At 41.6% G+C, this 22,113-nt stretch overlaps 1 protein-coding gene across 1 annotated transcript in view; it reads left to right on the top strand.

Annotated features, from left to right (window-relative positions):
* Positions 1 to 9,256: 9,256 nt before the first annotated feature.
* The window catches only part of rnf2 (ring finger protein 2), a 51,222-nt gene continuing 38,365 nt past the window's right edge, over positions 9,257 to 22,113 (top strand). The window contains exon 1 of the mRNA XM_080195735.1: positions 9,257 to 9,356. The gene's annotated coding sequence lies outside the window, so the exon portion shown is untranslated. The remainder of the gene's footprint in view (positions 9,357 to 22,113) is intronic.

Genomic DNA, 22,113 nt, shown 5'->3' with positions numbered 1-22,113 from the left:
TATTCTAAAGTTATAAAACCAATGCGTACAGTGGACAGGGCAAACCCTTAATCCATCTCGTTGCTTGCTCCAAAAGCCAATTCAAATTCAAATTTAATCCAATTCTTGGTCCCCCAAGAGACTATATCTAAGCTGACAAGGAAAGGCATTGCACCTGACCTAGGGTGTGATCTTAGCCAAAAGATAGCTGCCAGAGTAAATATGCAGATGGTGAGAGAACCAACACAAAGAGGGAACATACTTGACCTCATTCTCATCAATATTCCTGTGGGAGTGATCACTACACACTCCTTACGAAGATAGCATCCCTTCTTCAGACAGAGTTCACCATCTATGTTGCTGTGTGTGGTATAACAACTGTACTAAATGGGATAGAATCAGAATAGATCTAGCATTTCAAAAATGTGGAATTTAGGAGACATAATTGGCATTAGCACCAACAGCATCAGAATGGTATTCCAAAACAAACTAGTGCTGTTTGGCCCAGTATATCATTCATTCTACCATTACAATCAATCCATGGTTCAATGAGGAGGGTAGAAGAGCACACCAGGTATACCTAAAAATGAAGTGCAAATTTGTTCAAACAACAACACACGCACATTAAGTAATAGATGCGTCATGCTATAGACCAAGCTGAATGATCCCCAACCAATAAATCAGATCAAAGTCCCGCAGTCCTGGCATACCTAGTTGTGAATGGTAGTGGGTCATTAAATAACTGACAGGAGAAGGAGACTCTGTGAATATCCCCATCCAAAATGAAGGGGGAGTCCAGCACATCAGCACAACACTGAAACATTTCCAACCATTTTCTCCTGGAAGTGAATCATTTTGGCCTCTTTCAAAGACCTCATCATTACAGCTGCCATTCTTCAGCAAATTCAAATCACTCTGTGCAATACCAAGAAACATCTGAATGCATTGGATACAGCAAAGACAACGAGACAACGTTCCACTGTTGTGTTGAAAACCTACAAAATGCAGCTGCAACACCAGCATCAACCTAACAAAATGCAAATTCTCTAGGTATATTGTATCCTCAAGAAGCAGGAAATCTTATTACCTTTCTATCAACCTATTCTCAATCACTACAAAGTGATAAAAACTGTTGTTGAAAGGACTATCAACTGACACTTACTCACCAATAACCTGCTCATTGTTACTCAGTTTGGATTCTGTTTATGCCTTATTGCAGCCTTGTTGCAAATGTGAACAAAAGAGTTATATTCTAAGAGAAGAGGTGAGAGTGACCTTAGCATCAAGGCAACATTTGGCTGAGTGTGTCATCAATGAGCCCTAGTAAAACTGAAGTCAACAGCATTCAGCAGGCTGGGGTCAATCCAAGCAAACAGGAATATAACTGCGGTTTCTGGAGGCCAATTATCATCATGACATTATTGGAAGAGTTCCTAAGGGCAAGGTTCTAGGCTCAGGCATCTTCAGCTGCTTCATTAATGACCTTCTCTTTGTAAGGTGACAACTGGGGAAGTTTGCTGATGATTACACAGTGATCAGTTGCATATGTTACTCCTCAAATAAAGAGCATAGAAACATAGCAATGTACCTATGTTCCATAGGAATATAACTCAGACAATTAGCCCCTTGGACCTGCTCCATCAATCATGGCTGATCTCTGACCAAACAGCACATATTAATTTTGTCTCACATTGATTAAAATCTGTAGCTCACGATGTCAAGTTCAGTTTTAAAATTAACAATTGATCTAACGTCAATTGTCCTAATGGATTAGAATCCACAGTTCTGCCAGTCTTTTTTTGTAGAAGTGTTTCCTAAATGAACAGTGAAGAAGGTTATCTAGGATTGCAATGGGACCTTGATCAATTGGGCCAGTGGGCTGATGAATGACAGATGGAGCTTGATTTAGACAAATGTGAGGTGATGCATTTTGGTAGATTGAACTAGTTGATGGTAGGGCACTGGGGAGAGTTATAGATCAAAGAGATCTAGGAGTACAGATTCATAACTCCTTGAAAGTGGAGCCACAGGTGGACAGAGTGGTGAAGAAGGCATTTGGCATGCTTAATGTCATTGGTCAGAATATTGAATATAGGAGTTGGGACGTCTTGTTGAAGTTATACATTGGAATACTGTGTACAGTTCTGGTCATCCTATTATAGAAAGGATATATTAAACTAGAAAGAGCACAGAAAAGATTTACTAGGACTTGATGGTTTGAATTATAAGGAGAGGCTGGATAGGCTGGGACTTCTTTCCCCGGAGCGTAGGAGGCTTAGGGGTAATGTTATAGAGGTCTATAAAATAATGAGGGGCATAGATCAGCTAGGTAGGCAATATCTTTTCCCAAAGATAGGGAAGTCTAAAACTAGAGGGCATAGGTTTAAGGTGAGAGGGGAGAGATACAAAAGGGTCCAGAGGGGCAATTTTTTCACACAGAGGGTGGTGATGTTTGGAACAAGCTCCCAGAGACAGTACAATTTTGTCTTTTAAAAAGCGTTTAGACAATTACATGGACAGGATGGGTATAGAGGGATATGGGCCAAATGTGGGCAATTGGGACTAGCTTAGTAATTGAAAAAAGGGTGGCATGGACAAGTTGGGTCAAAGGCCTGTTTTCATGCTGTAAACCTCTATGACTCTATGACTCTATAAGTGTTTCCTAATTTCATTCCTAAAAGATCTGACTCTAATTTTTTGATCCTATTCCCTTGTTCCAGACTCCCCAGCAGTGGAAAAAATTCTCCCCATCTTTCCTAACCATTCTCCTCAATGTGTTGAAAACCTCAATCAAATCATCTTTTAAACATCTAAATTCCAAGAAATACAATCATAGTTTTTATTCATCTTTTCCTCATGGCTTAACCCTTGCATTTCAGGTATCATTCTGGTAAATCCACACTGCACCCTCTTTCCGAGGCAAATACATTCTTCCTAAAGTGTGATGTTTAAAACTGCTCACAGTACTCCAGGTATGGTTTAACCAATGATTCATATAACTGGGGCATGACATCAACTGCCTTATATTCTAGTCTTTGAGATATAAAGACCAATATTCCAACCATCCTTTTGATTATTTTCCATACCTGTGAATAATATTTTAATGATCTGTGTACCTGGACCCTGAAGCTTCGTTGAACCTCCATTGTTTTTAGCTTTTCGACATTTAGCTCCAAGTGGGTGACCTCCCATTGCCTGCACTGAAATCCTTTTGCCACAGTTCTATAATATCTCTTTGTAATTTTACACTTCTACCTACATTGCTTACAAAACTGATTTGGATATGTGGCTTTCTATCTCATTATCTAAGTTGATAATAAATGCGATAAATAGTTGAGGTCTCAACACAGATCCTTGCAGGACCACCTGCTCACACCCAGTCAATTGAATACCCATTATCCCTAATACAAAAGCAAAATACTGCAGCTGCTGGAAATCTGAAATAAAATCAGAAAATGCTGAAAACAGAGATAATATTTGACCTGAAACATCAATTCTGTTTCTCATCATATTTGCCTGGATCAGTCTAGCTCCAAAAACAAGCAAAACATTTGACAACATGCAGAACACCACAACCCAAGGCACCCCATGCACCATCTTAAACATTCATTCATTCTATCACTCATACACAGTAGCTGCATTGTACCATCAACAAGGTGCACCGCAGCAACTTACCAAGGCTTCTTTGACAGCACTTTCCAAAACTGAAACCTCCACCCCTAGAAAGACAAGGGCAATAGGCGCATGGTAATACCATCTTCTACAAAATTCCTCTCCAAGTCAGACATCATCCTGCAAATTGCCTAACAGCATTGAGGGAAAATCTTCACCGCCTAGACTACTGCAGATCAAGAAGGTGGCTCATTATCACTTTCTCAAGGACATATAAGGCTGGACAATAAATACTGACCATACCAGCAATGTTCACATCCTATCAATGAATGAAAACCAAACAGCTACACAGCACTTTTGGTTCTGAAACTGTGTGCTGAGAAAATAAAGTATTGCAACAACAGCACAATCTTTCTTCACCTTGACAAACGCACAGTTTACATTCACATGCTACCTGGATTAAACTAGTAAAATCAAGGAGATTTACTGTAGTTTAAAATCTCACATAAAACATTTTAATTACAAGTTATCCAAGCCAATGGTTTTGAATACTATAATGGTTGGACAAAAGATATATCAGATATATTTCTGTAAAGGTCAAGTTCCAAAGAAAGTAGGGAGTAAACTTTGAGATAAGTAATCATTTTAAGGCTATGAATTCTATCCTTTCCCATTGCCTCGCTATTGCACAGTTGCCAGGTCAGAGACTGTTACTCCACAGCCCCACCCCCAAAGATAGTGCAAAAGGAATCAAAAAGTGCATTTATTATAGAATTTTAATTTTAAATTATTTGAAAACTTGATTTTCTCTCAAAGATTTGTTTCTCTTCATAAACATAGCACAGTACCCAGGACTGACTTTCAAATATGCAATGCCCAATTTTCTTTTGCTTTCTTAAGGCACAGATTTGGATAGATCTGCGAAAAATTGAGAGTTTGTTTTCAAATATGTATTTTACAACTTAATTTTCTAATCGTAGCCACATGCTAGATTTTCCCCTCGTTACATATTTTTCTAAGGCACCTGCCTAAGCTATGTAGAGAGTTTCCTCCAATCTCTAACTTTTGTTCTCTAATGTCTCAAACTGTCTAGCTGCTGCACAATTATTTGCCTGTTCTGCAGGAACTGAATGCTCCAGTCTCATCCATTGCCTGCGAGAATGGAGAATTTGGCACTCAGCTAAATCTCCATTCACTGCAGCGGGACTGGAGAATCTCAGCAGCGGGCAGGTCAGAGAATTCTTTAAGTGTGAACTGGGCTGTATATCTGCCATTCTTTCTTGATGCCATATTGTCATATGAGAGGATGTGATTGGTGGGAACATAACGCAGCAGGGGGTGGTAACCTTGACGGCATGTCATGATGTGCATGGACATGAGGAGCTGAACAGTTGCCTGCAGTGGTGTGTTATTCTTTGACTCTACGAAGGAGGAAGTTTGCAGCCGGGGAGGATTTGACTTCAGTGGTGAGTGAGTGGTAGGTAGAGAGTTTGGAATTTTGAAAAATATAGGGCTATTTGGCTAAAATTTGGAGGTTGACTTTTACATAAGATCGACTATTAGTCAAGTATGCTATACACAATAGCTGCACCTATACTTTTTGTATTGCAGAAACAAAGGACAAACTTTGACCAGCAGTGTAACCTGACCACTACATGGGAAACTGCCCATACAGGTTGTAGTGAACATCCGTACTTGTTGAATATATATTCAACAACAACAAATCAATACTTTCACTTGTTCAATTTCAAAAATCAATTTTAGTTTTAAATTTTAAAATCAAATGTTTTCAGATCTCACTTCATAAATTCCATTTTCAAGTAAGAATCTTTATGTACAGGTTAAAATTGTAAAATGAAAGCTATGGACAATATATAAATAATGAAGATAATGTTAGGATATTTAATATTGGAAAGGTGAATTTTACACCAAAAGCTGATGCTTCCTGTATGATTACCATAGGAACATAGGAAACTATATAGGAGCAAGAGTAGGCCATTCAACCCTCAAGCATGCCCTATCATTCAACTAGATCATGGCTGAATATCATTTCTATCTCAATACCATTTTCCTGCACTATCCTCATATTCTTCGGTATCTTTAACGTCTAGAAATCCATTGATCTATTTCTTGAAAATACTGAATGACTGAGCCTCCACAGAGCCACTGGGACATGGAATTCCAATATTCACCATCTTCTGAGTGAAGAAATTCCTCCCCATCTCAGTCTTAAAAGGCTTACCCTGTATTGTGAGATTGCAGAATTATATTCAAAGGAATCATGAAAGAGTGTGGTACTATTTCAAATCAGAATGCTGTGATACTTTAGAGCCCAATATATTTTGCAATACTATTTTAAGCATTATAAATTTACAACAAACTTTAATGACAATAAGTTTAAAAACAACTCACCAAGTCTTGCAGTTATTCCAAACATCCATCCCATTTTGTGTCTAATGGGCAAATGTGTTACCTCTACTCAATTTACAGAAGCACAAATAATTATGACTATGACCAGTTAGTCTGAAGAACAGTTGTATTCTTACTGCATCATTTAATTTTAATGAGGTATTTTACAATATAATCTCAAAGTCATTGAATGTGTTCTTCTCACTGATAAATCATATACAATACTTAAAAGGGGTCCATTATATAATTTGATAATTATTAGAAAAATTGCCAATTTGTTGACTGTTTTCATAAGGCTTCCATTTGTCATTAGGAACTTTGTGATATTAAACAGCATGGGTTAAACTCATAAATCTCAAACATATATTTAATATTCTTTTCCTAAATCACATTTTATCATTAATGATACTTCTCAACTCATAGAAAATCATAGAAATCATAGAAACCCTCCAGTACAAAGATAGGCCATTTGGCCCATCAAGTCTTTCACTATCCCACCCAAGCCCTACCCCCATATCCCTACATATCTTATCCACTAATCCCTCTAATTTATGCCTCTCAGGACACTAAGGAGCAATTTAAGCATGGCCAATCAACCTAACCTGCACATCTTTGGACTGTGGGAGGAAACTGGAGCACCCAGAGGAAACCCACACAGCCACAGGGAGAATGTGCAAATACACACAAACAGTGACCCAAGCCAGGAATTGAACCCAGGTCCCTGAAGCTGTGAAGCAGCAGTGCTTTCCACTGTGCTACCATGCCACCCAAATTCGAATGTAATTTAGATTCTTATTTCGGAATGAATTTCGTCCTGATGTTGCTCAGTAACGTCAACAATAAGCAGTATATTCCTCCTCAAACAAGAGCAAACATTAAGTGTTCCTGAGTCAGATGTAGTATGAACAATTGCAGAGCAAACTCACTTGAACCCTGCTGCAAAACTGTACCTTGGATTGGACATTACTGCACTAATGTGGCATTTCAGTTATTCACACTGCCATCTTCATTATCTGCCTGATTAAGACTGCCACTTCAGTGCCACTCCATGGTGAATTTTGCACAGCATTGTACTATTAAATTGAACACAGTAAGAATTGGATTGAAACTGTTCAGTCTTATTTAGTTTAAGCACTAAAGGATGAACTGCCATTCTACTAATCAGGACTATGTTTGATCCTAGGTCTCAGAAGTAGATTAACTATCAAGTCGCTATCCTTCTTTGTAAATATGATGTGGAGATGCCGGCGTTGGACTGGGGCAGGCACCCTACGAAGTCTCACAACACCAGATTAAAGTCCAACACGTTTATTTGGAATCACGAGCTTTTCCATTACTGCTCCTTCCTCAGGTGACTCATCCGAGGAAGGAGCAATGGTCCAAAAGCTTGTGACTCCAAATAAACCTGTCCGACTTTAATCTGGTGTTGTGAGACTACTTGCTGTGCCTGCTTTGTAAAAACAATTTTGCTGTAATTGATTTATCTTTTTTGAAGGAAGTAAAATCTTGAACACTGGTGAATATCGTCATGGAAACAAAACTATTTGCGTTGGAATGTATATGTACCGGGTGTATCGCAGACTGTGCCTACTTCCTTTGAAAAATGGTATTCCAAATTGGATAGGAGATGTCCTGATAACTTTCCAATAGCTATAAAGACCCAGGTACATCAATAGCTGATTCAGGCTTTGAAATCCTGTTGAAATGATTGCCAATTTGGTAACATACCAAATTAGGAACACCACACGGTTCTCTTCTAGCCTTTCATACAATCGCTTGAGATGTTGCCAATGAAACACATGAACGCTCACACCAAACTGTGCTATCAAATCGTGCTTATACGCTAAAAGGTTGCACACCGCATTTTAGCAGACACGATCACTATACACAGAAACAATCATGTCATATGTTGCAGATGTGAATCTTACAGCATGATTCCTACAAAGAGCAAAGCCTGGTTTGTGTAATTTAAACGATCACTATATTGTGAACATATTTATTTTCCAAGTTATTATTTTACTGCTTGCCATTTCTCTTACCAAATAGATCAATATCTATTTACGTGGGTCACCCTGCCTATTATTAGATATGTTAGAAAGATTGATCGAATCCTTCCAACTTCTTAACCGTTAACTGCATATAGATTGTCCAGGAAAACTGGGTAGGCATGAATTTCGGACAACTTAAATTATAATTTAGTTATATATATTGATTAGTTCAGTTACAGGCGAGGATTGTGGTGCCATGATCAGATGATACATACCAATATTATCTTATGAAATAGAGGCTGGGAAACTGTTACATTTGAACGGAGGCGAAATGCTCTGTAGACCCCTTTGAAAGATGGTGCTGGTGAAACGGACAGGTCGAGGCGAGGGTTGTATGGAATATGTAAGGGGGAACATGTCCCTGGTAGAGTGCACTTGTAAAGCTTGTGAGTCTATTATCAAATAAATCGGTTGGACTAAAACCTGGTGTTGTCAGGCTTTTTACTGTGTTTACGCCAGTCCAACGCCGGCATACCCACATCAAGAGTGCACTAACACAGCAAGAAGTCTCACAACACCAGGTTAAAGTCCAACAGGTTTATTTGGTAGCAAAAGAATACACTAACGCCAGAATTAACCTGCGCTTGATTCCAAGCCACCACTTGCACCAAGTTATTAGCACAATCGGTAAAATGTGACTTCAAGTTCATGCGACTCTATGCAAAGTTTTCCCCACATTGATAGCGATAATGTTAAAACCCATCCTGCAGTAACATCCAACCCTGGGTGTTAATGCAGAGCAATTAAATGTTATGTTATCAACGGAGATTAAAATACAAAGTGACCTTTTGTCGTTGCAATGTAACAGTTTTATTAATTGCAAATCTGGCAGTGCAATATCCAGAATACAAAGTGGGAGGCAAGAGACTGTCTCCTTAAAGTATGACACCTCCTTAGATCTTTCATTTCAATTTGGAGAATCGTGTCTCATTCAATTGAAGGCACAATTTATTATTTAATTCAAGAAAATTTTATACCCCTCAAAATCATCCAGTCTAATAATGTCAAAACAGCAAAATCTACTGATGCAAATTCAAATCTGTCTGAAATGTGAATGCAATCTGTTATTATTTAAAAAAAGAAGCAGCAGGGTTGGGATTGGTTTCTCTGCAATGTAGAGAGAGCGAAGTGGATGCAGAGAGAGAGTTTCATTCCAGATGCTGATTGCTTTCCCAATGTCCATTGCGGAGACTCGCCATATTGTGAGTATTGTGGTGCTCCAGGGCTGTTTACATCGCTGGGTGAAAGGGAGAGAGTGCCGGAGAATCCAGGATTTCACCCCCTCCTCCTACCTCCCTCTCCGGGGCGGTGAGTACCGGGCTGGGGGTGCTGAGCTGATGTAGGGGAAACGGCCTGGGTGTGTCTGGCGGATCGCAAGAGAAAAGGCAACATCTGAAAGCTGAGTGAGTGTTGGCTGTGGAGGCGAGCAGTACAGGGACTGACCTGCTTGTACAGATGGGTTTTAAAAAAAATTTCAAAACAAGTAGAAGATTTAAGAAAAGCGCACACACCATTTTCCTTTTCAAAGACCGTTGGGACACGCATTTAACAAATGAGATTTTTGGTGTGTGTTGTGAGCTCAGGCACTTGGACTACTTCTATATAACTGCTTTTGTCCGTCTCCCAGCCACTATTATTAATCGATCGGTGCAAGTGAATGGAAAGTGTTCGCATCCCAGCGGCTGGGCTTTCTGGAGTTTTTCTGCCTATTTGTTGGAGGCGGTTGTATTTGAGTGGCGGTGATACTAGCTGTACTGTCGCTTACCCCGCTTGTTGTTGCTGTGATAAGTTGCTGCTTGAACTTATTATTTGTGTTTTTTGGGGGAATAAAGAACCTCGCAAATAAACCAGGCTCTCCTCCCCGGCACTGCCGATTGGCTGGATAGCCCTGCACTGGGGGACCAGTGATTGGTCTGGCTCTCTGTCAGTCTTGGAGGAGCTGCAGTGTGGTGGTTTTATGAAGGACACATTTCTACAAATACATTTGATACAACGGCTTGGAGAGAGAAGGCGCGGCGGTATCTCCTTGTTGGAACAATATCGTTACATTCTTCCTTTCAAATCCTACTTGCATACTGCGCCACAAAACCTTTTACATTAATCCTCCCATGATTTCAGGCGGCTCCTAACACTGTGTATAAATACATTGAATGTTGTGCTTCTAACCTATCTCAAACCTGTGTAGCAGCCAACAGCATTGAGACTCAATGCCTGACTGAGGAAGAGAACGCTGGGGCTGTGTGTGTGTGTGTGTGTGTTTGGGTGGGTGTGTGTGTTTGAGGGGGGGGGGTGCGCGTGTGCGCGGGCGGGGGCGCGCGGGGGGCGGGCGCGTGTGCGCGAGCGGGGGGGGGCGTGCGCGCGCGCGTGTGTGTGGGGGGGGCATGTGCGCGCGTGTGTGTGGGGGGGGCGTGTGCGCGTGCGGGGCAGCGGGAGGGTGGGCGCGGGGGAGCGGGGGGTATAGTGTTTCTTGTGCGCTATATAGACAAAACATACCGTTAAAGGAAAGTAAACAAGAGCGCAGAATGTTGGTGGGTGTAGAGAAACATCAGTGTAACGAAGGTACGTCCATTCAAAAGTCTCTCAGCAGCAGGGACGAAGCTGTTCTTAAGTCGGTTGATATATGACTTCAGAGTTTTGTATCTTTTTCCCGATGGACGTGAGAAAATCTGGGCTGTGCGGGCGGGCTCCTTATTTATACTGGTCGCTTTGTCAAGGCAGCAGGAAGCGTAGACAGAACCAGTGGATGGGGGAACTGGTTTGGGAGGTGGATTGGGCTACATTCACAACCTCTCGTATTTTCCCGTGGTCTTGGCAGAGCAGGAGCCATACCAAGCTGTGATGCAACCAGAAAGAATCCTTCTTATGGTGCTTCTATAAAAGTTGGTGACAATCATAGCCAACATACCAAATTTCCTTAATCTTCTGAGAAAGTAGCGGTTTTTGTCGGCTTCTTTAACTATAGTGTCAGTGTGGAGGGACCGGGACAGGTTGTTGGTGATCTGGACACATACAAACTTGAAGTTCTCGGCCCTTTGTACTTTGTCCCCGTTGATGTAGACAGGGGCATGTTCTCCATTATGCTTCCTGAAGTTGATGACAATCTGCTTCGTTTTGTTGACATTGAGGGAGAAATTATTGTTGCTGCACGAGTTCACTAGATTCTGTCTCGTCATTGTTTGAGATCTGACCCACTATTGTGGTGTCTTCAGCAATCTTGAGAATCAAATTGGAGGTAAATAGGAGTATAAGGAGTACAGTAAGGAGATGAAAACACAGCCTTGTGGGGCATAGGTGTTGAGGATGATTGTGGAGGTGGTGTTGTTGCCTATCCTTTACTAATTGTAGTATGTGAGTTAAGAAGTTCAGGATCCAGCCCCACAGGGAGGTGCCGAGGCTCAGGCCACAGAATTTGAAGATGAGTTTTTTTGGGAATAATGGTGTTGAAGGCTGAACTGTCGTTAGTAAGTAGGAGTCTGACATAGGTGTCCTTGTCATCTCCCTGGCCCTGGAAAACCTGAATAACATCTGCTGTGGATCTATTGTGGCAGTAGGCAAACTGTAGTGGATCCAGACAGCCTGGGAGGCTGGGATTGATTCGTGCCATGACTAACCTTTCAAAGCACTTCAAAATGATAGTCATTAAGGCACACTGCTTGACTTTTGTTTGTTACTGGGATTATTGTCATCTTCTTGAAGCAGATAGGGACCTCAGATCGTTGTAAAGAGAGGGTGAAGATATCAGCAAATACCCCTGCCAACTGATCCGTGCAGTATCTGAGTTCTTGTCTGGGTACCCCATTCGGGCCAGTTGCTTTATGTGGGTTGATCTTTGAGAAAGCTGCTCTGACATCTGCAATGGTAACCTTAGATACAAGTTCATCCAAGGCTTCCAGGGTGGAGGGTGTGCTCTCGCTGACCTCTTGCTCAAAACGGCAGTAGAATGCATTGAGCTCATCAGGGAGGGGTGCATTGGAGCTGGTGATTTTATATACCTTCATCTTGTAGCCTGTTATGCCTTGCAGACCTTGCAATAGTTGGAGGGGGTCTGTGTGGCTAGCCTGGGACTCTAGCTTTGTCCATTACTGTCTTTTGGCATCTTTGATGAATTTCCTTAAATTGTATCTGGCTTTCTCGTATACGATAGGGTTGCCTGACTTGAATACCTCAGTGTGTGTGCATGACGAGGGCTGGCACCGTGCGCGCATATCTGTGTAAATTAATAACAATCGTTGCAAGATTGTGTTTTTTGTGGGACCTTTGTCAAGTTAGTGAGTTAACCCCACTGTCAGTGTGGGACTGAACCATGTGGGGTCCCAGCTTCATTCCCTGCTTTTATATTGAAGCTCTTTGACCCCAATCAAAATGGTTGCAACCGCTGTGGTAATATTACTGGGTGTTGCTGCTGATAGCCCAGGTTGTGATCAAAGATGGAAAGTTGTGTGTGTGTGTGTGTGTGTGTGTGTGTGTAAATAACCAGCAGGTGTTTTGTGCCCCCCCCGCCCCCAACCAACCAACCAAACAGTTGAAGGGGACTACCACAACACAGCTTTATTTTCATCACATCAATTTTTTATTTGAGATTGCAGTAGATGCCAGCAAACCATTGGCAAGTTTGGAAATCTTTACACTATGTGTGTAAACCTTCCTTGTCACACAAGTTTAAGCAACTAATGAAACTGTTAACTGGCGATGAGATACATGGACATGTTGGAAATCTCAGCTCCTCAAAACTACATGTACTAGGCAGGAGTATAATCTATGCGATGTGAAAGTGTGATATAAACAGTGAGGAGTCTGCATCTGTGATCACTGCAATGTGAACTGAATTCAAAACTATTAACTGGACTCTCCAGTGGGGGTGAAAAAGGCAGGTGGAAATCATACGGTTAAATAACACTTGCTTTTAGTCAGGAAGAGCAATCAGTTGGGTGAGGTGCCTGAGGGGTGTAGGCGTTCATTATGAATATAGCTTTCAAAGAGGTTGGAGAAAATCAGGTAGATTAAATTTCTTTTGACTAAAAACTGGGTTTTAATGACCATAAATAAAACTTGCTGAAATCCGGGCTGGTCAATTTAACCCAGCAGAATCTTCCCGTATTGTAATTGGCCTGAGCCAAGCAGCACATCAGGTGGTATACCAGTACTTCCCATTAATAAAACACAATTATGATTTTTTAATATTTCGTAAGATTCACCATGGCAGTGCTAGAACTTTTCAATGTTAAAGGATGCTGACAAAGAGGTGAACACAAAGTAGTAAATGATAGTTTCAGGAAATAACTTCAAACTAAATCAAGAGGACAGATTTCCAGTTAGTAAAATACAAACTCAGTTTGTGTCAGGCACTGGTTATGGTGATCACCATACTGGATTAATTTGCAGGTAAAGTAGTGCAGCTAAAAACCCGTTGAAGAAATAAACATGTACAGCACAAGGAGTAATTAGACTCACTGTGGCTGCACCAGCACTTAGCTAAAGCAATCCAAGACCATTCTTACTGCTTCATCCAATCTTGTCTTCTGTTTCAAAGATTTATCTACTTTTCATTAAAAGATGCAATAGTTTCTGCGTCAGCTATTTCACAAAGTGTTCCATACTCCAACAACCTTTCTGTAAAATTAAATTGTCAAACTCTTCACTTATTCTCTGATTGAAGGAAAGAATCTGGAAATAATTGAATTAATTGGAAACAGTGATGTGGGGCTGCTAGGGGAACTGTAGTACCTCTCTGGATAGACCATATGATGGGGCAATTGACTTTATTCACTTGTGCTCATTTTTGCCTTTTGCTACAATATGTGCAAATATGTACATTTTTCTCCCCAGCAACATTGGTGTATTTTAACAGAGAATCACAGAATTATTAGCAGTAGGAAAAGTGTTAGAATCTATTATGAAGGTTGCGATAACTGGGCACTTAAAATGGTGAGAGTGCGAAGAGTCAGTGGATTTATGAAAAGGGAAGTTATGTTTGACAAATCCATTGAGTTTTTTGAGATTATAACTCATTGAATAGATAAGGTGGAACCAGTGGATGTGGTGCATTTGGATTTTCAGAAGGGTCTTGATAAGGCCCTGTACAAGAGGTTGGTAAACAAAATTAGAGTGCATGGGATTGGGGATAATATACTGATGTGGATTGTGAGTTAGAAAATAGAGAGTAGGAATAAATGGGTCACTGTTGGTAGTCTATGACCAGTGGGATACTGCAACAATCAGTGTGGGGAGCCCAGCTATTCACGATCTAATTCAATTATTTGGATGTGGGGACCAAATGTAATATTTCCAGGTTTGCTGCTGATACAAACTGAGAATGTGAATTGTGAGGAGGATGCAAAGATTTAAGGGATTTAATCAGGCAAAGTGAATGGGCAAGAAGATGGCAGGTGGAAGATTGTGAAGCTTTCTGACAGAAATGCAGATTATTCCTTAAGTGGTGAGAGATTGGAGTGTGTTGATGCCCAAGAGGACCTAAGTGTTCTTGCTCCTGAGTCACTAAAAGCTAACATGTAGGTGCAGCAAGCAATTAGGAAGACAAATGGTATATGCGTCCTTCTTGCAAGAGGATTTGAGTACAGGAATAAAGATGTCTTGAGGCAATTGTATTGAACATTGTACATGATACTTCAGATGCACTTTTCACCAATTTTGAGCCCTAAGGCAGGATATACTTGCCATAGAGGGAGTGCAGTGAAGGTTCGCAGACTAATCAGTGGGATGGTGTGATTGTCCTATGAGGAGCCTGGACTTGTATTTTCTAAGAGTTCAAAAGAACAAGAGGTGCTCTTACTGAAATAATCACTTTAATACTTCAACAGAGATTGAAGGAAGGCTGTTTTCCCCTGGCTGGGCAGGGTCTAGAACTAGGGAAGGAATCTCAGAATAAGGGGTAGGACTGAGATGAGGAATTTCTTCAGTCAGAGGGTGGTGAAACCTTGGAATTCTCTGTCTGTGAGGGCTGTGGATGCTCGATCATTCAGTATACTCAAGACACATATGGGTAGATTTCTAAACATTAGACATCAAGGTATATGGGGTAGTATGGAAAATAGAATCGAAGTAGATCAGCTTTGATCTAGTTGAATGGTGGAGCAGGCTCAAGGAGCTGAATGGCCTACTCCAATTTCTTGTGTGCATGGTGGGGGACTGGGTGACACAGTTGCTTTGAGGATTTCACACTGTCCTTTCACCTCTAGGACCTGGATTCTTTTCCGGACCTGACTGGCCAACAGGAAATGCATTCTTCCTGTTGATTGAAAAGGTTTCTCTGTGAAATGAGTCTTGGCTGTATTGACCAAATCAAAGGGTCCAAATCCAAAAGCTCTGCCTTTTGTGCACTAGCTGATAGTAAACTGGCCCCTTCATCCCAGTATAGGTCTAGATGATACAAATAGTACAACACAGGTGCTTTCTGTAGACTGAGGTTAAGATACATTTGTGGGTAGGTCTAAATCAACTTTACCTTATATTAGGCACTGGCATCTGTTACTTCAGAAGTCCAAAACCTGCCCCGGGTAAGAAATAAATATTGTGTCTATTGCTGACACCAAAATATAGATTGAAGCAGCAAGCTATATTGATGTGCGCACAGCTTCACTTGCCACATGCATGAAAATGGAAGGATAGGTATGAAAAATTACAAGTCTTAACCACACCCCCTCACCCCGACCTTCCCTTTTCCCCTTTCATTGCCTAGACTTCCTCCCCCCCGCCTCCTCTCAATCCCCCTTCCTCCCCCCCTTCCTCTCTTTTTCAGTCTCCCCTTCCCCCTCTCTCTTTTTCAGCCTCCCCTTCCCCCCCCTTTCCTCTCTTTTTCAACCTCCCCTTCCCACCCCCCCCTTCCTCTCTTTTGCCCTGTCTTGCCTCCTCCTCCTCTTCTTTGCCCCTCTTCCTTTCTGGACAGCACCTCATCCTTGATGGCTGGGGATTATCTGACTGGGTCAGTTTCAGGAAAACATTGTCACTGACTTATACAAGCAAATTGAGTCCCTGGCCCTCCCTGAGCCTAATTTGCATTTGATGTTTGTAGAATCATAAAAAACTATAGTGGACAGCCCCTCGTGTTTATACAGTCCCAACCTAATCCCACTGGTCAGCTGTTGGTCCACAACCTTGTAGGTTACAGCACGTCAAGTATCTAATTAAGTAATCCTTACTGGAAAAACATACTTTAATGTTAAAGCAATATGTTGTGGATGCTGGAATCTGAAACAAAAACAGCAAATGCTGGAAAATCTCAGCAGGTCTGACAGCATCTGTGGGGAGAGAGAGAGAGAGAGAGAGAATTGAGCCATCGTCTGGAGTCAGGATGACCCTTTGTCAGAGCTGCTCTGAAGTTGTTGAACTCGACGTTCAGTCTGGAAGGCAGTAAAGTGCCTGATCGGAAGATGAAGTGCTGTCCCTCCACTTTGTGTTGGGGTTCACTAGAACATTGTAACAGGCCAAGGACGGACATGTGGATAGGAGAGCAAGGCAGTGCGTTGAAATGGCAAGTGACAGGAAGCTCTGGATCCTGCTTGCAGATGGACTGAAGGTGTTCTACAAAGCAGTTACCCAGTCTGCATTTGGCCTTTCCAATGTAGAGTAGACATATGGGGAGCAGCGAAAGCAATAGAATTTAAAGGAGGTGCATGTGAAGTACTGCTTCCCCTGAAAAGTGTGTTTGGGCCCTGAGATGGTGAAGGAGCAGCTGTTTTACCTTCTGTCATCGAAGGTGCAATGGGCGGGTGGGTGAGTTGTGTGCGATGGAGGAGTGGACCAGGGTGTCCCGGAGGGAACTGCTCCTGTGGAATATTGATTGGGGGGATGAGGGGAAGATATGTTGAGTGGTGGCATCATGCTAGAGTTGGCGGAAATGGTGGAGGATGATCCTTTGAATGCAGTGGCTGGTGGGGTGAAAAGTGAGGATAAGGAGTCCATATCCTGGTTCTGAGAGGGAGGGGAAGAGGTAAGAGTAGAGATGTAGGCGATGAATTGGATACAGTTGAGAGCCTGTCAACCACAGTGGGTGGAATTCCATGTTTAAGGAAGCTCTGATGAAGCGCCATCCAGACTTAAAACATTGGCTCTGTTCTCTCCACAGATGCTGTCAGACCTGCTGAAATTTTCCAGCACTTCACATACCTGATCCAACCCAAAAACGTGCAAGATCCAAAACCTAACATTGAATCAGTCTCGAGGTGGCCAGTTTTGAGACACTGTACTTGTACTAGAATTACTTCCTGGCTGACATCCAAAGTGATTCGCTGCATTTTTAGAGGCAGCAATATAACTTAGTTTACTTTACAGTTCAACTGTCAAAGACACCCTTTTTGACAGCCTTCTAGTATAATGGAAGAAACCATTTGGATGTGACTGCAGTTTGTTGTCGAGCTGGTCTTGCTGCAGTTTTTGCAAGGGCTGAACCTGCCACTTAACAATTTTACATCCAGATGTTTTGGGGTTTTTATTTACTTTGTAAAAAATTTACAGTTTACAGTTATGCCATTCCAGAAAATTGTTTTAGTGCCACTGGGGAGATTGGTTCTCCAAGTGAAAACTGTTTCAGTGTTTACCAAGGCAGAAGCTTGCTTTAACAACATTTATACATAAGCAAATATTGCCAATGCTGGAAATCGAGTTAATGTTTTTGGTTAGTTGATCATTTGTCACAGTTCCAATGACAGGTCATCAACCTGAGATGTTAAACCTGTTTCTCTCTCCACACTGCCTGGCTTGCTGTGTATTTCCAGCATGTTCTATTTTTAATCTGAAAAAATTCAGTTATTTTATAAGAGCTTATGTTTATGCTGTATCGCAAAATCCAAACAGTTCAGTACGTCCTCGTAGGTTTAAGTTGTTCAACTGTTTAGTGCACTTGTTGAGCCATTTACAATATTTCTGTGTGTGTATTTTAACACAGTTGATGCATTTCTGAGATTAATTTGGGCTAATGTAGCATTCAGCTGACATTAAACTTAACAGATCTCACTAACCCTCATCACCCCCCTTTTTTCTATGAATCAGACAGGCTACTTTACCTGCTCTCTTATTTACTACACATATTATCAATTAGCTTGTTCCTTGTAGAAATGTAAATGCCTTGCTAATGGTGCACTGTGGAAATGCTGGTTAATGGTAGGGATGGTATGGACTCAGCGTGGGAATAAGAGAAGTGCAGGTGTTATAATTGCACATGTATTTTGCAGTGTGTTAAGACTACACTTGTAGGGATGGTGTCAAAAAAAGTTTAATTTTGCATCAGTACTACAGTTGTAGTACAAAGGCAAACTGAAGCCAGTTGTTAATGCTCAAGTAGACACTGGAGCTAAGTGGAGTGGGAATCCCTGTAGGAGGGAAGTCAGTTTGTTCTTAACACTTGATTTATGCTCCCCAAGTTTTAACACTAGTGGGAAATCTGATTATGTAATTTTTAAAATTCATTCACGGGATGTAGACTTTGCTGGCTATGCCAGTATTCATTGCTCTCGGAGGTGGTGGTGCTGCCTTCTTGAGCTGTGGCATCCATGTGGTGTAGGTACACACACAGTGCTGTTAGGAAGAGAGTTTCAGAATTATGAAGAGATAGCAATATTTCCAAATCAGGATGGTGAATGACTTGGAGCGGAATTTCCAGGTGGTGGTGATCCCATGCTTTTGTCCTTCCAGATGGTAATGGTCATGGGTTTGGAAGGTGCTGTCTAAGGAGCCTTGATGAGTTCCTGCAGTGCATCTTTTAGACGTACACATCACTGCTACTGTGTGTTGGTTGTGGAGGGAGTTAGTTTTTGTGGAAGAGGTGCCAATCAAGTGGGCTGCTGTGTCCTGGATGGTGTCAAGCTTCTTGAGTGTTGTTAGAGCTGTACTCATCCAGGCAAGTGGAGGGTATTCAATCACATTTATGGCTTGTGCCTTGTAGACAATGGATAGGCTTTGGGGTCCCTGGCTGTGAGCCAGTGGGCCTGGGTAAAATATTCTGGCAGTGAGTCAGTGATGACCTCTTCCATCATTTTACTGATGATTGAGAATAAACTGATGAGGAAATTTGCTGGGTTGGATTTGTCCTGCTTTTTGCGAACAGGACATTGGTGCACAATTTTTCACGTTGCCAGGCTGGGACAATGTCAGTGTCATAGCTGTACTGGAACAGCTTGGCTGGGGGTGCTGCAAGTTCTGGAACACAAGTCTTCAGTACTATAGCCAGAATATTGTCAGGGCATTAGTCTACTGAGTCTGTTCTGCTGGTGAGGCAGGGCATACCCAGGGATGGTAGTGAAAGTTGACCATAAGGTATGATTCCATTAGTGTGATTAGTGTCGCTTGACTAGTCTGTGAGACAGTGCTCCCAATTTTGACACACGTAAGGAGGACTTTGTCATTTTTGTTTGCCTGGTTGTCCGTCGAGTTTCATTCCTTTCTGTGTGCAGCTCCCTTCTCTAAAGGACATTAGTGAATCAGATTTTTTTTTACGACAATCCAGACCTTTTTATTGAATTCAAATTCCACCGTGTGCTGTGGTGGGATTTGAACCCAGGTTCCGAGAGCATTGTTCCGTGTCTTTGGATTACTAGTCCGGTGACAATGCTATTTTGCCTCTGGCTACCCTAAATTAGTAGTCTGTAAACACCTCTGAAATGCTTTATGTATTTTCTTAATAAGATTCTGGTGATTGTATCTCAAGGGCATTGTTGACTGTCAAATTTTTTGCACAATCAGTGGTACACATATTTGAAAAATAAATTAAAGAACTTTTTTAAAGAGCATTTTTTTGTTATTTTCTAATTTCAATATTGTAGAAGTATAATTTTTGCTTTAACTACAGTCGATTATAATTTGATTAAATATTACAGACACAGCTGAGTTCCAGAAAAGCCTAATTGCTACATAGGGAGTTCACTGAAGCGACAAAGTGAAGAATTAATCTATTTGTTTGGTAGTGAGATTGCAAAAAAAAAATAAAAATCACTGGGTTACAACTTCACCACACATATCAAACAGATTGATCTAATCTTCATAATCTTTTTGCACTGAAGAGTTATCTGGGATTAAATTCCTCCTTTCATTAACAAGCCGAATGGAAAGTTGTACTTTTGTATATTTGGTAAGATGCTCATACATTAATAAATCAACTACAGTTGCATTGTAAAAATACCTTTAAATATTACATTTCAAAGCAACGTATTGACGACCAGGAGTGGTGCAATGGCACCATGTGTTAGATGATCAATCCATAACGACAAAAAATTGGCCGTATAGTTGATGGTGAAGAGGATAACTGTGGATTCCAAAATGATATCAATAGTTTGGTTGAATATCTGGAAAGGTGGCAACTGGAATTCAACCTGGAAAAGTCTTGAGTTATGCACTTTGGGAGGACAAAGCAAGGGAATACTCAATAAACAAGGAGATATTGAGAGGGTTATAGGATGTGAGCTGACTTTCGAATGCACGTCTACAAGGTGGTAGGACAAGCAGATAGTGGTAAAGGTGCATGGAATGTTGTCCTTTATTGGACAGGGTGTTGAATACGAAAGTAGGGATGTAATGATGGAACTGCATAAAAGACTGGTTAGGCCACAGCATGAGTTTTGTGTATAGTTCTGGAGCCTAGAAAGGATATAATTTCTTTGGAGAGAGTACAAATGAGAGTTATAAGGACATTGCCAGGCAGGATGAGTTGAATGGCCTTTTGCTGGGCTGTAACTTTCCTGTGGTCCCATGGCACAGATTGCAGGCATTGTCCATTTCCAACAAGATTTCAGCCACCTACTCTTTGCATTCAGTGTTCACTTTTTTATTGCCAAGTTCCTCTCCAATGATATCTGTTGTCACTATTAATAAGAAACTCAACTGGTACAGTTACATAAACACCATGGCTACAAAAACGGCTCATGGGTCAGCTATTCTTCACCACCTACGAGGATTTTCGTTTATCTGAAGTACTGCAGCCACAGTAAGATTGAATAAGCTTAACAGCATCCAGACAAAGCTGCTCATCAGCACTTCGCCCACTAGCAGAAACAATCTTTTCTTTCACCACCAGTGTATCATCTACAGGCTGCTTTGCAGCAACTTGCCAGGCCTCTTGGATTCAATTCTGATCCCCTTGAATTGGGAAGATAAGGGTGTCAGTTGCTCGGGAACTCCATAATCTCCTGTTTTCCTTTAAGTCGCACATTATTGACGTTTCTACATAGTTATTTGATCAAAATTATGGAAATCCCCACCTAGCCCTTCCCTGCCAAGTATTGTGGGAACAACTTCACTACAGTGACTGCAGCAGTTCAAGAAGGCCGGTTCACTATCATCTTGTTAAGGCAACTGATCATGAACAATAAATGCTGACCTTTCCATGAAGCCCACATCCTGAGAAATTAAAACATAGCTTCCTGTCTGAGCAATGCCCATGTTAATTAATGACCCTTAAGAGGGGAAGGGAATAATTAATTGGGAATAGTGTTTGCTATCATGAGCCGGAGATGCCACTTACAGGGTGTTAGGGGAAATCTGAAAACTAATTGTGACTAATTTTGGTTTTGAGAGACATAAGAACATAAGAAATAGGAGCAGGAGTAGGCCATCTAGCCCTTCGAGCCTGCCCCACCATTCAATAAGATCATGGCTGATCTGTCGTGGCTCAGTTCCACATTCCCGCCCTCTCCCCATAACCCTTAATCCCCTCTCTTATCAAAAACCCATCAACCCGCGTCTTAAAAATATTTAGCGAGGTAGCCTCCACCACTTCAACGGGCAGAGAATTCCAGAGATTCACCACCCTTTGAGTGAAGAAGTTCCTCCTCAACTCCGTTCTAAACCGCGCCCCCTTTATCTTGAGGCTGTGCCCCCTAGTCCTATTATCCTTTCTGAGCGGGAAGAGTCTCTCCACCTCTATCCTATCCATCCCATTCATCATCTTATACGTCTCAATGAGATCTCCCCTCATTCTTCTAAACTCTAACGAGTACAAGCCTAGTTTATTCAGCCTCTCATAGCTCAACCCCCTCAACTCCGGCATCAGCCTAGTAAACCTCCTCTGCACTCTCTCCAAGGCCAAAATATCCTTGCGTAAGTACAGCGCCCAAAACTG

Source organism: Carcharhinus amblyrhynchos, chromosome 9 (genome assembly GCF_965287045.1).
Source record: "Carcharhinus amblyrhynchos chromosome 9, sCarAmb.v2.hapA, whole genome shotgun sequence".
In the NCBI taxonomy this organism is placed as follows: Eukaryota; Metazoa; Chordata; class Chondrichthyes; order Carcharhiniformes; family Carcharhinidae; genus Carcharhinus; species Carcharhinus amblyrhynchos.
The sequence above is the reverse complement of the archived record's forward strand: the minus strand, read 5'-3'. Positions and strand labels throughout refer to the sequence as shown.